Raw genomic sequence first — 15,667 nt, 5'->3', positions numbered from 1 at the left:
GGAATGTAAAAACCGCTACCCTTGAACTGAATTACAAAACAGAATAGAGTCACACGTTTAGAAAACACCCTATGGCTGCTTAACGGGAAAGGTGAGGTGGGGTGATGCATACAACAAGGGTTTCAAATTATCTCAGATACCGTTCCATAAACCCAATATGTAATAGACAAGCCCTACTCCTTGCTCAATGAATTGGACTCAACACCCCCTTTTCACCGCCCAAGAATATATCTGACTAGTAAGAATCTTAAAACCTATGCATTGATATCTCTCTGTATGTGAGTCAAGTGGGTGTAAAGCGGAAAAACACAGCAGTGAAAAGCTGCTAAACCGCATTATAAAAATCAGTTACTTTTAAAATCCCGTGAAACAAAGACAGTGAAAGAGAGAGAAATTCTTACAAAATTCGTTCAGGGGCTGTGATGCCACCTGGATTGACCATATCTTGACCCACAGCTGATTGAGACATAAGGGTGGACACTCTTGGGGCTGAGAGGTTTGGTGAGGATGGGTGAGCAAACGCAGACCCTTTAAAGTAATACTGCGTGGTACCCATCCCATGGGTCCCAAATCTCCAGGTTCAAGGGCATCTTCCTACATCGAAAACATGCATGAGAAACCCAGAAGATGGTACACCGTGTGATCGGGAAAGGTTTCTAAAACGCACCTCATTTCTCATCTCCTTGTGCTCGGGTTCGCCATTCCAGCCGCTTTACTAGCAACCTCCCTCCTTGGAGTATCAGAACCTTTAACCTCCTGTTCCGTACAGGTTGCAATTTGTCCTGAGGATGAACGGGAAGAGGGGGAACCAATGAGAGACTAGCTCTAGGTGTTGGGACAGGCACAGGTCACTCTATTTTCCCATCAGGAAGAAGAATTAACCACAGGCCCAGCCTGCCGCCTGGGACGAGAATAGGGCCTGAAGCAATCCTGCGCTTTTGCGGCCAGCTCCCAAGAAAGCGAGCTGAAAAATGGAGCTCAGGGTCACTGCAATTCACAAACCTGCAGACTTATAAATGATGACTCTCGTCCACAAATATATTGAGGGAAGGCAACGAAGAGCATTTGAAAGCAAGGCAGAATTGCAGGAAACAGATTTCAGGAGGGAGATTCGAATCGCCTTTAAAGCACAGGAAAAGCGGCAAAACCTCGAAAATGATGCCCTTGGCCAAAAAGGGCGTATGCGTTTTTCCTGAATATATTCAGGAAAAAACGCATACGCCCTTTTTGGCCAACCAAGCAACCTGGAAAGGCAAATCAGCGCTACAAAGAAGTCTCGCTTCCCATCGGTCAAAAGGGCCATGCTGAATAAAGTGTTAAAACCAGAAATACAGGACAGACCATGGAGAAACGGGAGCCTGGCTACGCTGATGGGCGGGATGTAAATTGCCAACAGCCACTCTGGAGAAGTGCACGGTGTGTCCTGAAACATCTAAAAAACTCAGCTTAGGGAGCATAGGGCACTTCCACTCATGGGTTTATAAATAGGGAAAACTAAAAATCAGCAAGACACAGGCACCCCAAAGTTTAGGGCTGCTCTGTTGACAAGAACCTCCACTTCGTTACACCTTAAATATCCCAGGAAAGAGAAAAATGGATAAAGAAGTTGTGGTCTTTATGTACAATGGAATATCACCTAGCCATGAAATCAACGTCATAAGGCTAGTAGCAGCATGATGAGTGGATTTAGGTACGACGATTCTAAGTGAAATAAGTCACACAGAAAAAGACACTTATCATAAGATATCACTTATACAGGGAATGTAAAAACCGCTACCCTTGAACTGAATTACAAAACAGAATAGAGTCACACGTTTAGAAAACACACTATGGCTGCTTAACGGGAAAGGTGAGGTGGGGTGATGCATAAAACAAGGGTTTCAAATTACCTGAGATACCGTTCCATAAACCCAATAAGTAATAGACAAGACCTACTCCTTGCTCAATGAATTGGACTCAACACCCCCTATTCACCGCCCAAGAATATATCTGACTAGTAAGAATCTTGAAACCTATGCATTGATATCTCTCTGTAAGTGAGTCAAGTGGGTGTAAAGCGGCAAAATCACAGCAGTGAAAAGCAGGTAAACCCCATTATAAAAATCAATTACTTTTAAAAACACGTGAAACAAAGACAGTGAAAGAGAGAGAAATTCTTACAAAATTCGTTCAGCGGCTGTAATGCCACCTGGATTGACCATATCTAGACCCACAGCTGATTGAGACATAAGGGTGGACACTCTTGGGGCTGAGAGGTTTGGTGAGGTTGGGTGAGCAAACGCAGACCCTTTAAAGTAATACTGCGTGGTACCCATCCCATGGGTCCCAAATCTCCAGGTTCAAGGGCATCTTCCTACATCGAAAACATGCATGAGAAACCCAGAAGATGGTACACCGTGTGATCGGGAAAGGTTTCTAAAACGCACCTCATTTCTCATCTCCTTGTGCTCGGGTTCGCCATTCCACCCGCTTTACTAGCAATCTCCCTCCTTGGAGAATCAGCACCTTTAACCTCCTGTTCCGTACAGCTTGCAATTTGTCCTGAGGATGAAAGGGAAGAGGGGAAACCAATGAGAGACTAGCTGCAGGTGTTGGGACAGGCAGAGGTCACTCTATTTTCCCATCAGGAAGAAGAATTAACCACAGGCCCAGCCTGCCGCCTGGGACGAGAATAGGGCCTGAAGCAATCCTGCGCTTTTGCGGCCAGCTCCAAAGAAAGCGAGTTGAAAAATGGAGCTCAGGGTCACTGCAATTCACAAACCTGCAGACTTATAAATCATGACTCTCGTCCACAAATATATTGAGGGAAGGCAACGAAGAGGATTTGAAAGCAAGGCAGAATTGCAGGAAACAGATTTCAGGAGGGAGATTCGAATCGCCTTTAAAGCACAGGAAAAGCGGCAAAACCTCGACAATGATGCCCTTGGCCAAAAAGGGCGTATGCGTTTTTTCCTGAATATATTCAGGAAAAAACGCATACGCCCTTTTAGGCCAACCAAGCAACCTGGAAAGGCAAATCAGCGCTACAAAGAAGTCTCGCATCCCATCGGTCAAAAGGGCCATGCTGAATAAAGTGTCAAAACCAGAAATGCAGGGCAGGCCATGGATAAACGGGAGCCTGGCTACGCTGATGGGCGGGATGTAAATTGCCAACAGCCACTCTGGAGAAGTGCACGGTGTGTCCTGAAACATCTACAAAACTCAGCTTAGGGAGCATAGGGCACATCCACTCATGGGCGTATAAATTGGGAAAACTAAAAATCAGCAAGACACAGGCACCCCAAAGTTTAGGGCTGCTCTGTTGACAAGAACCTCCACTTGGTTACACCTTAAATATCCCAGGAAAGAGAAAAATGGATAAAGAAGTTGTGGTCCTTATGTACAATGGAATATCACTCAGCCATGAAATCAACGTCATAAGGCTAGTAGCAGCATGATGAGTGGATTTAGGTACGACGATTCTAAGTGAAATAAGTCACACAGAAAAAGACACTTATCATAAGATATCACTTATAGAGGGAATGTAAAAACCGCTACCCTTGAACTGAATTACAAAACAGAATAGAGTCACACGTTTAGAAAACACACTATGGCTGCTTAACGGGAAAGGTGAGGTGGGGTGATGCATACAACAAGGGTTTCAAATTATCTCAGATACCGTTCCATAAACCCAATATGTAATAGACAAGCCCTACTCCTTGCTCAATGAATTGGACTCAACACCCCCTATTCACCGCCCAAGAATATATCTGACTAGTAAGAATCTTAAAACCTATGCATTGATATCTCTCTGTATGTGAGTCAAGTGGGTGTAAAGCGGAAAAACACAGCAGTGAAAAGCTGCTAAACCGCATTATAAAAATCAGTTACTTTTAAAATCCCGTGAAACAAAGACAGTGAAAGAGAGAGAAATTCTTACAAAATTCGTTCAGGGGCTGTGATGCCACCTGGATTGACCATATCTTGACCCACAGCTCATTGAGACATAAGGGTGGACACTCTTGGGGCTGAGAGGTTTGGTGAGGATGGGTGAGCAAACGCAGACCCTTTAAAGTAATACTGCGTGGTACCCATCCCATGGGTCCCAAATCTCCAGGTTCAAGGGCATCTTCCTACATCGAAAACATGCATGAGAAACCCAGAAGATGGTACACCGTGTGATCGGGAAAGGTTTCTAAAACGCACCTCATTTCTCATCTCCTTGTGCTCGGGTTCGCCATTCCAGCCGCTTTACTAGCAACCTCCCTCCTTGGAGTATCAGAACCTTTAACCTCCTGTTCCGTACAGGTTGCAATTTGTCCTGAGGATGAACGGGAAGAGGGGGAACCAATGAGAGACTAGCTCTAGGTGTTGGGACAGGCACAGGTCACTCTATTTTCCCATCAGGAAGAAGAATTAACCACAGGCCCAGCCTGCCGCCTGGGACGAGAATAGGGCCTGAAGCAATCCTGCGCTTTTGCGGCCAGCTCCCAAGAAAGCGAGTTGAAAAATGGAGCTCAGGGTCACTGCAATTCACAAACCTGCAGACTTATAAATGATGACTCTCGTCCACAAATATATTGAGGGAAGGCAACGAAGAGCATTTGAAAGCAAGGCAGAATTGCAGGAAACAGATTTCAGGAGGGAGATTCGAATCGCCTTTAAAGCACAGGAAAAGCGGCAAAACCTCGAAAATGATGCCCTTGGCCAAAAAGGGCGTATGCGTTTTTCCTGAATATATTCAGGAAAAAACGCATACGCCCTTTTTGGCCAACCAAGCAACCTGGAAAGGCAAATCAGCGCTACAAAGAAGTCTCGCATCCCATCGGTCAAAAGGGCCATGCTGAATAAAGTGTCAAAACCAGAAATGCAGGGCAGGCCATGGATAAACGGGAGCCTGGCTACGCTGATGGGCGGGATGTAAATTGCCAACAGCCACTCTGGAGAAGTGCACGGTGTGTCCTGAAACATCTACAAAACTCAGCTTAGGGAGCATAGGGCACATCCACTCATGGGCGTATAAATTGGGAAAACTAAAAATCAGCAAGACACAGGCACCCCAAAGTTTAGGGCTGCTCTGTTGACAAGAACCTCCACTTGGTTACACCTTAAATATCCCAGGAAAGAGAAAAATGGATAAAGAAGTTGTGGTCCTTATGTACAATGGAATATCACTCAGCCATGAAATCAACGTCATAAGGCTAGTAGCAGCATGATGAGTGGATTTAGGTACGACGATTCTAAGTGAAATAAGTCACACAGAAAAAGACACTTATCATAAGATATCACTTATAGAGGGAATGTAAAAACCGCTACCCTTGAACTGAATTACAAAACAGAATAGAGTCACACGTTTAGAAAACACACTATGGCTGCTTAACGGGAAAGGTGAGGTGGGGTGATGCATACAACAAGGGTTTCAAATTATCTCAGATACCGTTCCATAAACCCAATATGTAATAGACAAGCCCTACTCCTTGCTCAATGAATTGGACTCAACACCCCCTATTCACCGCCCAAGAATATATCTGACTAGTAAGAATCTTAAAACCTATGCATTGATATCTCTCTGTATGTGAGTCAAGTGGGTGTAAAGCGGAAAAACACAGCAGTGAAAAGCTGCTAAACCGCATTATAAAAATCAGTTACTTTTAAAATCCCGTGAAACAAAGACAGTGAAAGAGAAAGAAATTCTTACAAAATTCGTTCAGGGGCTGTGATGCCACCTGGATTGACCATATCTTGACCCACAGCTCATTGAGACATAAGGGTGGACACTCTTGGGGCTGAGAGGTTTGGTGAGGATGGGTGAGCAAACGCAGACCCTTTAAAGTAATACTGCGTGGTACCCATCCCATGGGTCCCAAATCTCCAGGTTCAAGGGCATCTTCCTACATCGAAAACATGCATGAGAAACCCAGAAGATGGTACACCGTGTGATCGGGAAAGGTTTCTAAAACGCACCTCATTTCTCATCTCCTTGTGCTCGGGTTCGCCATTCCAGCCGCTTTACTAGCAACCTCCCTCCTTGGAGTATCAGCACCTTTAACCTCCTGTTCCGTACAGGTTGCAATTTGTCCTGAGGATGAACGGGAAGAGGGGGAACCAATGAGAGACTAGCTCTAGGTGTTGGGACAGGCACAGGTCACTCTATTTTCCCATCAGGAAGAAGAATTTACCACAGGCCCAGCCTGCCGCCTGGGACGAGAATAGGGCCTGAAGCAATCCTGCGCTTTTGCGGCCAGCTCCCAAGAAAGCGAGTTGAAAAATGGAGCTCAGGGTCACTGCAATTCACAAACCTGCAGACTTATAAATGATGACTCTCGTCCACAAATATATTGAGGGAAGGCAACGAAGAGCATTTGAAAGCAAGGCAGAATTGCAGGAAACAGATTTCAGGAGGGAGATTCGAATCGCCTTTAAAGCACAGGAAAAGCGGCAAAACCTCGATAATGATGCCCTTGGCCAAAAAGGGCGTATGCGTTTTTCCTGAATATATTCAGGAAAAAACGCATACGCCCTTTTTGGCCAACCAAGCAACCTGGAAAGGCAAATCAGCGCTACAAAGAAGTCTCGCTTCCCATCGGTCAAAAGGGCCATGCTGAATAAAGTGTCAAAACCAGAAATACAGGACAGACCATGGAGAAACGGGAGCCTGGCTACGCTGATGGGCGGGATGTAAATTGCCAACAGCCACTCTGGAGAAGTGCACGGTGTGTCCTGAAACATCTACAAAACTCAGCTTAGGGAGCATAGGGCACTTCCACTCATGGGTTTATAAATAGGGAAAACTAAAAATCAGCAAGACACAGGCACCCCAAAGTTTAGGGCTGTTCTGTTGACAAGAACCTCCACTTCGTTACACCTTAAATATCCCAGGAAAGAGAAAAATGGATAAAGAAGTTGTGGTCTTTATGTACAATGGAATATCACCTAGCCATGAAATCAACGTCATAAGGCTAGTAGCAGCATGATGAGTGGATTTAGGTACGACGATTCTAAGTGAAATAAGTCACACAGAAAAAGACACTTATCATAAGATATCACTTATAGAGGGAATGTAAAAACCGCTACCCTTGAACTGAATTACAAAACAGAATAGAGTCACACGTTTAGAAAACACACTATGGCTGCTTAACGGGAAAGGTGAGGTGGGGTGATGCATAAAACAAGGGTTTCAAATTATCTGAGATACCGTTCCATAAACCCAATATGTAATAGACAAGACCTACTCCTTGCTCAATGAATTGGACTCAACACCCCCTATTCACCGCCCACGAATATATCTGAATAGTAAGAATCTTAAAACCTATGCATTGATATCTCTCTGTAAGTGAGTCAAGTGGGTGTAAAGCGGCAAAAACACAGGAGTGAAAAGCAGGTAAACCCCATTATAAATATCAATTACTTTTAAAAACCCGTGAAACAAAGACAGTGAAAGAGAGAGAAATTCTTAAAAAGTCGTTCAGGGGCTGTGATGCCACCTGGATTGACCACATCTAGACACACAGCTGATTGAGACATAAGGGTGGACACTCTTGGGGCTGAGAGGTTTGGTGAGGTTGGGTGAGCAAACGCAGACCCTATAAAGTAATACTGCGTGGTACCCATCCCATGGGTCCCAAATCTCCAGGTTCAAGGGCATCTTCCTACATCGAAAACATTCATGAGAAACCCAGAAGATGGTACACCGTGTGATCGGGAAAGGTTTCTAAAACGCACCTCATTTCTCATCTCCTTGTGCTTGGGTTCGCCATTCCAGCCGCTTTACTAGCAATCTCCCTCCTTGGAGAATCAGCACCTTTAACCTCCTGTTCCGTACAGGTTGCAATTTGTCCTGAGGATGAACGGGAAGAGGGGGAACCAATGAGAGACTAGCTCTAGGTGTTGGGACAGGCACAGGTCACTCTATTTTCCCCTCAAGAAGAAGAATTAACCACAGGCTCAGCATGCCGCCTGGGACCTGAATAGGGCCTGAAGCAATCCTGCGCTTTTGCGGCCAGCGCCCAAGAAAGCGAGTTGAAAAATGGCGCTCAGGGGCACTGCAATTCACAAACCTGCAGACTTATAAATGATGACTCTCGTCCACAAATATATTGATGGAAGGAAACGAAGAGGATTTGAAAGCAAGGCAGAATTGCAGGAAACAGATTTCAGGAGGGAGATTCGAATCGCCTTTAAAGCACAGGAAAGGCGGCAAAACCTCGACAATGATGCCCTTGGCCAAAAAGGGCGTATGCGTTTTTTCCTGAATATATTCAGGAAAAAACGCATACGCCCTTTTTGGCCAACCAAGCAACCTGGAAAGGCAAATCAGCGCTACAAAGAAGTCTCGCTTCCCATCGGTCAAAAGGGCCATGCTGAATAAAGTGTCAAAACCAGAAATGCAGGACAGGCCATGGAGAAACGGGAGCCTGGCTACGCTGATGGGCGGGATGTAAATTGCCAACAGCCACTCTGGAGAAGTGCACGGTGTGTCCTGAAACATCTACAAAACTCAGCTTAGGGAGCATAGGGCACATCCACTCATGGGCGTATAAATTGGGAAAACTAAAAATCAGCAAGACACAGGCACCCCAAAGTTTAGGGCTGCTCTGTTGACAAGAATCTCCACTTCGTTACACCTTAAATATCCCAGGAAAGAGAAAAATGGATAAAGAAGTTGTGGTCCTTATGTACAATGGAATATCACTCAGCCATGAAATCAACGTCATAAGGCTAGTAGCAGCATGATGATTGGATTTAGGTACGACGATTCTAAGTGAAATAAGTCACACAGAAAAAGACACTTATCATAAGATATGACTTATAGAGGGAATGTAAAAACCGCTACCCTTGAACTGAATTACAAAACAGAATAGAGTCACACGTTTAGAAAACACACTATGGCTGCTTAACGGGAAAGGTGAGGTGGGGTGATGCATACAACAAGGGTTTCACATTAGCTCAGATACCGTTCCATAAACCCAATATGTAATAGACAAGACCTACTCCTTGCTCAATGAATTGGACTCAACACCGCCTATTCACCGCCCACGAATATATCTGACTAGTAAGAATCTTAAAACCTATGCATTGATATCTCTCTGTAAGTGAGTCAAGTGGGTGTAAAGCGGCAAAAACACAGGAGTGAAAAGCAGGTAAACCCCATTATAAATATCAATTACTTTTAAAAACCCGTGAAACAAAGACAGTGAAAGAGAGAGAAATTCTTAAAAAGTCGTTCAGGGGCTGTGATGCCACCTGGATTGACCATATCTAGACCCACAGCTGATTGAGACATAAGGGTGGACACTCTTGGGGCTGAGAGGTTTGGTGAGGTTGGGTGACCAAACGCAGACCCTATAAAGTAATACTGCGTGGTACCCATCCCATGGGTCCCAAATCTCCAGGTTCAAGGGCATCTTCCTACATCGAAAACATTCATGAGAAACCCAGAAGATGGTACACCGTGTGATCGGGAAAGGTTTCTAAAACGCACCTCATTTCTCATCTCCTTGTGCTTGGGTTCGCCATTCCAGCCGCTTTACTAGCAATCTCCCTGCTTGGAGAATCAGCACCTTTAACCTCCTGTTCCGTACAGGTTGCAATTTGTCCTGAGGATGAAAGGGAAGAGGGGGAACCAATGAGAGACTAGCTCTAGGTGTTGGGACAGGCACAGGTCACTCTATTTTCCCCTCAAGAAGAAGAATTAACCACAGGCTCAGCCTGCCGCCTGGGACCAGAATAGGGCCTGAAGCAATCCTGCGCTTTTGCGGCCAGCGCCCAAGAAAGCGAGTTGAAAAATGGCGCTCAGGGGCACTGCAATTCACAAACCTGCAGACTTATAAATGATGACTCTCGTCCACAAATATATTGATGGAAGGAAACGAAGAGGATTTGAAAGCAAGGCAGAATTGCAGGAAACAGATTTCAGGAGGGAGATTCGAATCGCCTTTAAAGCACAGGAAAGGCGGCAAAACCTCGACAATGATGCCCTTGGCCAAAAAGGGCGTATGCGTTTTTTCCTGAATATATTCAGGAAAAAACGCATACGCCCTTTTTGGCCAACCAAGCAACCTGGAAAGGCAAATCAGCGCTACAAAGAAGTCTCGCTTCCCATCGGTCAAAAGGGCCATGCTGAATAAAGTGTCAAAACCAGAAATGCAGGACAGGCCATGGAGAAACGGGAGCCTGGCTACGCTGATGGGCGGGATGTAAATTGCCAACAGCCACTCTGGAGAAGTGCACGGTGTGTCCTGAAACATCTACAAAACTCAGCTTAGGGAGCATAGGGCACATCCACTCATGGGCGTATAATTTGGGAAAAGTAAAAATCAGCAAGACACAGGCACCCCAAAGTTTAGGGCTGCTCTGTTGACAAGAATCTCCACTTCGTTACACCTTAAATATCCCAGGAAAGAGAAAAATGGATAAAGAAGTTGTGGTCCTTATGTACAATGGAATATCACTCAGCCATGAAATCAACGTCATAAGGCTAGTAGCAGCATGATGAGTGGATTTAGGTACGACGATTCTAAGTGAAATAAGTCACACAGAAAAAGACACTTATCATAAGATATGACTTATAGAGGGAATGTAAAAACCGCTACCCTTGAACTGAATTACAAAACAGAATAGAATCACACGTTTAGAAAACACACTATGGCTGCTTAACGGGAAAGGTGAGGTGGGGTGATGCATACAACAAGGGTTTCAAATTAGCTCAGATACCGTTCCATAAAACCAATATGTAATAGACAAGCCCTACTCCTTGCTCAAGGAATTGGACTCAGCACCCCCTATTCACCGCCCTAGAATATATCTGACTAGTAAGAATCTTGAAACCTATGCATTGATATCTCTCTGAAAGTGAGTCAAGTGGGTGTAAAGCGGCAAAATCACAGCAGTGAAAAGCAGGTAAACCCCATTATAAAAATCAATTACTTTTAAAAACCCGTGAAACAAAGACAGTGAAAGAGAGAGAAATTCTTACAAAATTCTTTCAGCGGCTGTAATGCCACCTGGATTGACCATATCTAGACCCACAGCTGATTGAGACATAAGGGTGGACACTCTTGGGGCTGAGAGGTTTGGTGAGGTTGGGTGAGCAAACGCAGACCCTTTAAAGTAATACTGCGTGGTACCCATCCCATGGGTCCCAAATCTCCAGGATCAAGGGCATCTTCCTACATCGAAAACATGCATGAGAAACCCAGAAGATGGTACACCGTGTGATCGGGAAAGGTTTCTAAAACGCACCTCATTTCTCATCTCCTTGTGCTCGGATTCGCCATTCCAGCCGCTTTACTAGCAATCTCCCTCCTTGGAGAATCAGCACCTTTAACCTCCTGTTCCGTACAGCTTGCAATTTGTCCTGAGGATGAAAGGGAAGAGGAGGAACCAATGAGAGACTATCTCTAGGTGTTGGGATAGGCAGAGGTCACTCTATTTTCCCAACAGGAAGAAGAATTAACCACAGGCTCAGCCTGCCGCCTGGGACCAGAATAGGGCCTGAAGCAATCCTGCGCTTTTGCGGCCAGCGCCCAAGAAAGCGAGTTGAAAAATGGCGCTCAGGGGCACTGCAATTCACAAACCTGCAGACTTATAAATGATGACTCTCGTCCACAAATATATTGATGGAAGGAAACGAAGAGGATTTGAAAGCAAGGCAGAATTGCAGGAAACAGATTTCAGGAGGGAGATTCGAATCGCCTTTAAAGCACAGGAAAAGCGGCAAAACCTCGACAATGATGCCCTTGGCCAAAAAGGGCGTATGCGTTTTTTCCTGAATATATTCAGGAAAAAACGCATACGCCCTTTTTGGCCAACCAAGCAACCTGGAAAGGCAAATCAGCGCTACAAAGAAGTCTCGCTTCCCATCGGTCAAAAGGGCCATGCTGAATAAAGTGTCAAAACCAGAAATGCAGGACAGGCCATGGAGAAACGGGAGCCTGGCTACGCTGATGGGCGGGATGTAAATTGCCAACAGCCACTCTGGAGAAGTGCACGGTGTGTCCTGAAACATCTACAAAACTCAGCTTAGGGAGCATAGGGCACATCCACTCATGGGCGTATAAATTGGGAAAACTAAAAATCCGCAAGACACAGGCACCCCAAAATTTAGGGCTGCTCTGTTGACAAGAACCTCCACTTGGTTACACCTTAAATATCCCAGGAAAGAGAAAAATGGATAAAGAAGTTGTGGTCCTTATGTACAATGGAATATCACTCAGCCATGAAATCAACGTCATAAGGCTAGTAGCAGCATGATGAGTGGATTTAGGTACGACGATTCTAAGTGAAATAAGTCACACAGAAAAAGACACTTATCATAAGATATGACTTATAGAGGGAATGTAAAAACCGCTACCCTTGAACTGAATTACAAAACAGAATAGAGTCACACGTTTAGAAAACACACTATGGCTGCTTAACGGGAAAGGTGAGGTGGGGTGATGCATACAACAAGGGTTTCAAATTATCTGAGATACCGTTCCATAAACCCAATATGTAATAGACAAGACCTACTCCTTGCTCAATGAATTGGACTCAACACCGCCTACTCACCGCCCACGAATATATCTGACTAGTAAGAATCTTAAAACCTATGCATTGATATCTCTCTGTAAGTGAGTCAAGTGGGTGTAAAGCGGCAAAAACACAGGAGTGAAAAGCAGGTAAACCCCATTATAAATATCAATTACTTTTAAAAACCCGTGAAACAAAGACAGTGAAAGAGAGAGAAATTCTTAAAAAGTCGTTCAGGGGCTGTGATGCCACCTGGATTGACCATATCTAGACCCACAGCTGATTGAGACATAGGGGTGGACACTCTTGGGGCTGAGAGGTTTGGTGAGGTTGGGTGACCAAACGCAGACCCTATAAAGTAATACTGCGTGGTACCCATCCCATGGGTCCCAAATCTCCAGGTTCAAGGGCATCTTCCTACATCGAAAACATTCATGAGAAACCCAGAAGATGGTACACCGTGTGATCGGGAAAGGTTTCTAAAACGCACCTCATTTCTCATCTCCTTGTGCTTGGGTTCGCCATTCCAGCCGCTTTACTAGCAATCTCCCTCCTTGGAGAATCAGCACCTTTAACCTCCTGTTCCATACAGGTTGCAATTTGTCCTGAGGATGAAAGGGAAGAGGGGGAACCAATGAGAGACTAGCTCTAGGTGTTGGGACAGGCAGAGGTCACTCTATTTTCCCATCAGGAAGAAGAATTAACCACAGGCTCAGCCTGCCGCCTGGGACCAGAATAGGGCCTGAAGCAATCCTGCGCTTTTGCGGCCAGCGCCCAAGAAAGCGAGTTGAAAAATGGCGCTCAGGGGCACTGCAATTGACAAACCTGCAGACTTATAAATGATGACTCTCGTCCACAAATATATTGATGGAAGGAAACGAAGAGGATTTGAAAGCAAGGCAGAATTGCAGGAAACAGATTTCAGGAGGGAGATTCGAATCGCCTTTAAAGCACAGGAAAAGCGGCAAAACCTCGACAATGATGCCCTTGGCCAAAAAGGGCCTATGCGTTTTTTCCTGAATATATTCAGGAAAAAACGCATAGGCCCTTTTTGGCCAACCAAGCAACCTGGAAAGGCAAATCAGCACTACAAAGAAGTCTCGCTTCCCATCGGTCAAAAGGGCCATGCTGAATAAAGTGTCAAAACCAGAAATGCAGGACAGGCCATGGAGAAACGGGAGCCTGGCTACGCTGATGGGCGGGATGTAAATTGCCAACAGCCACTCTGGAGAAGTGCACGGTGTGTCCTGAAACATCTACAAAACTCAGCTTAGGGAGCATAGGGCACATCCACTCATGGGCGTATAAATTGGGAAAACTAAAAATCAGCAAGACACAGGCACCCCAAAATTTAGGGCTGCTCTGTTGACAAGAACCTCCACTTGGTTACACCTTAAATATCCCAGGAAAGAGAAAAATGGATAAAGAAGTTGTGGTCCTTATGTACAATGGAATATCACTCAGCCATGAAATCAACGTCATAAGGCTAGTAGCAGCATGATGAGTGGATTTAGGTACGACGATTCTAAGTGAAATAAGTCACACAGAAAAAGACACTTATCATAAGATATGACTTATAGAGGGAATGTAAAAACCGCTACCCTTGAACTGAATTACAAAACAGAATAGAGTCACACGTTTAGAAAACACACTATGGCTGCTTAACGGGAAAGGTGAGGTGGGGTGATGCATAAAACAAGGGTTTCAAATTATCTGAGATACCGTTCCATAAACCCAATATGTAATAGACAAGACCTACTCCTTGCTCAATGAATTGGACTCAACACCCCCTATTCACCGCCCACGAATATATCTGAATAGTAAGAATCTTAAAACCTATGCATTGATATCTCTCTGTAAGTGAGTCAAGTGGGTGTAAAGCGGCAAAAACACAGGAGTGAAAAGCAGGTAAACCCCATTATAAATATCAATTACTTTTAAAAACCCGTGAAACAAAGACAGTGAAAGAGAGAGAAATTCTTAAAAAGTCGTTCAGGGGCTGTGATGCCACCTGGATTGAGCACATCTAGACCCACAGCTGATTGAGACATAAGGGTGGACACTCTTGGGGCTGAGAGGTTTGGTGAGGTTGGGTGACCAAACGCAGACCCTATAAAGTAATACTGCGTGGTACCCATCCCATGGGTCCCAAATCTCCAGGTTCAAGGGCATCTTCCTACATCGAAAACATTCATGAGAAACCCAGAAGATGGTACACCGTGTGATCGGGAAAGGTTTCTAAAACGCACCTCATTTCTCATCTCCTGTGCTCGGGTTCGCCATTCCAGCCGCTTTACTAGCAATCTCCCTCCTTGGAGAATCAGCACCTTTAACCACCTGTTCCGTACAGGTTGCAATTTGTCCTGAGGATGAACGGGAAGAGGGGGAACCAATGAGAGACTAGCTCTAGGTGTTGGGACAGGCACAGGTCACTCTATTTTCCCCTCAAGAAGAAGAATTAACCACAGGCTCAGCATGCCGCCTGCGACCAGAATAGGGCCTGAAGCAATCCTGCGCTTTTGCGGCCAGCGCCCAAGAAAGCGAGTTGAAAAATGGCGCTCAGGGGCACTGCAATTCACAAACCTGCAGACTTATAAATGATGACTCTCGTCCACAAATATATTGATGGAAGGAAACGAAGAGGATTTGAAAGCAAGGCAGAATTGCAGGAAACAGATTTCAGGAGGGAGATTCGAATCGCCTTTAAAGCACAGGAAAGGCGGCAAAACCCCGACAATGATGCCCTTGGCCAAAAAGGGCGTATGCGTTTTTTCCTGAATATATTCAGGAAAAAACGCATACGCCCTTTTTGGCCAACCAAGCAACCTGGAAAGGCAAATCAGCGCTACAAAGAAGTCTCGCTTCCCATCGGTCAAAAGGGCCATGCTGAATAAAGTGTCAAAACCAGAAATGCAGGACAGGCCATGGAGAAACGGGAGCCTGGCTACGCTGATGGGCGGGATGTAAATTGCCAACAGCCACTCTGGAGAAGTGCACGGTGTGTCCTGAAACATCTACAAAACTCAGCTTAGGGAGCATAGGGCACATCCACTCATGGGCGTATAAATTGGGAAAACTAAAAATCAGCAAGACACAGGCACCCCAAAATTTAGGGCTGCTCTGTTGACAAGAACCTCCACTTGGTTACACCTTAAATATCCCAGGAAAGAGAAAAATG

The sequence above is a fragment of the Balaenoptera physalus genome (assembly GCF_965194825.1).
Source record: "Balaenoptera physalus genome assembly, contig: HAP1_SCAFFOLD_370, whole genome shotgun sequence".
NCBI lineage: Eukaryota > Metazoa > Chordata > Mammalia > Artiodactyla > Balaenopteridae > Balaenoptera > Balaenoptera physalus.
The sequence above is the reverse complement of the archived record's forward strand: the minus strand, read 5'-3'. Positions refer to the sequence as shown.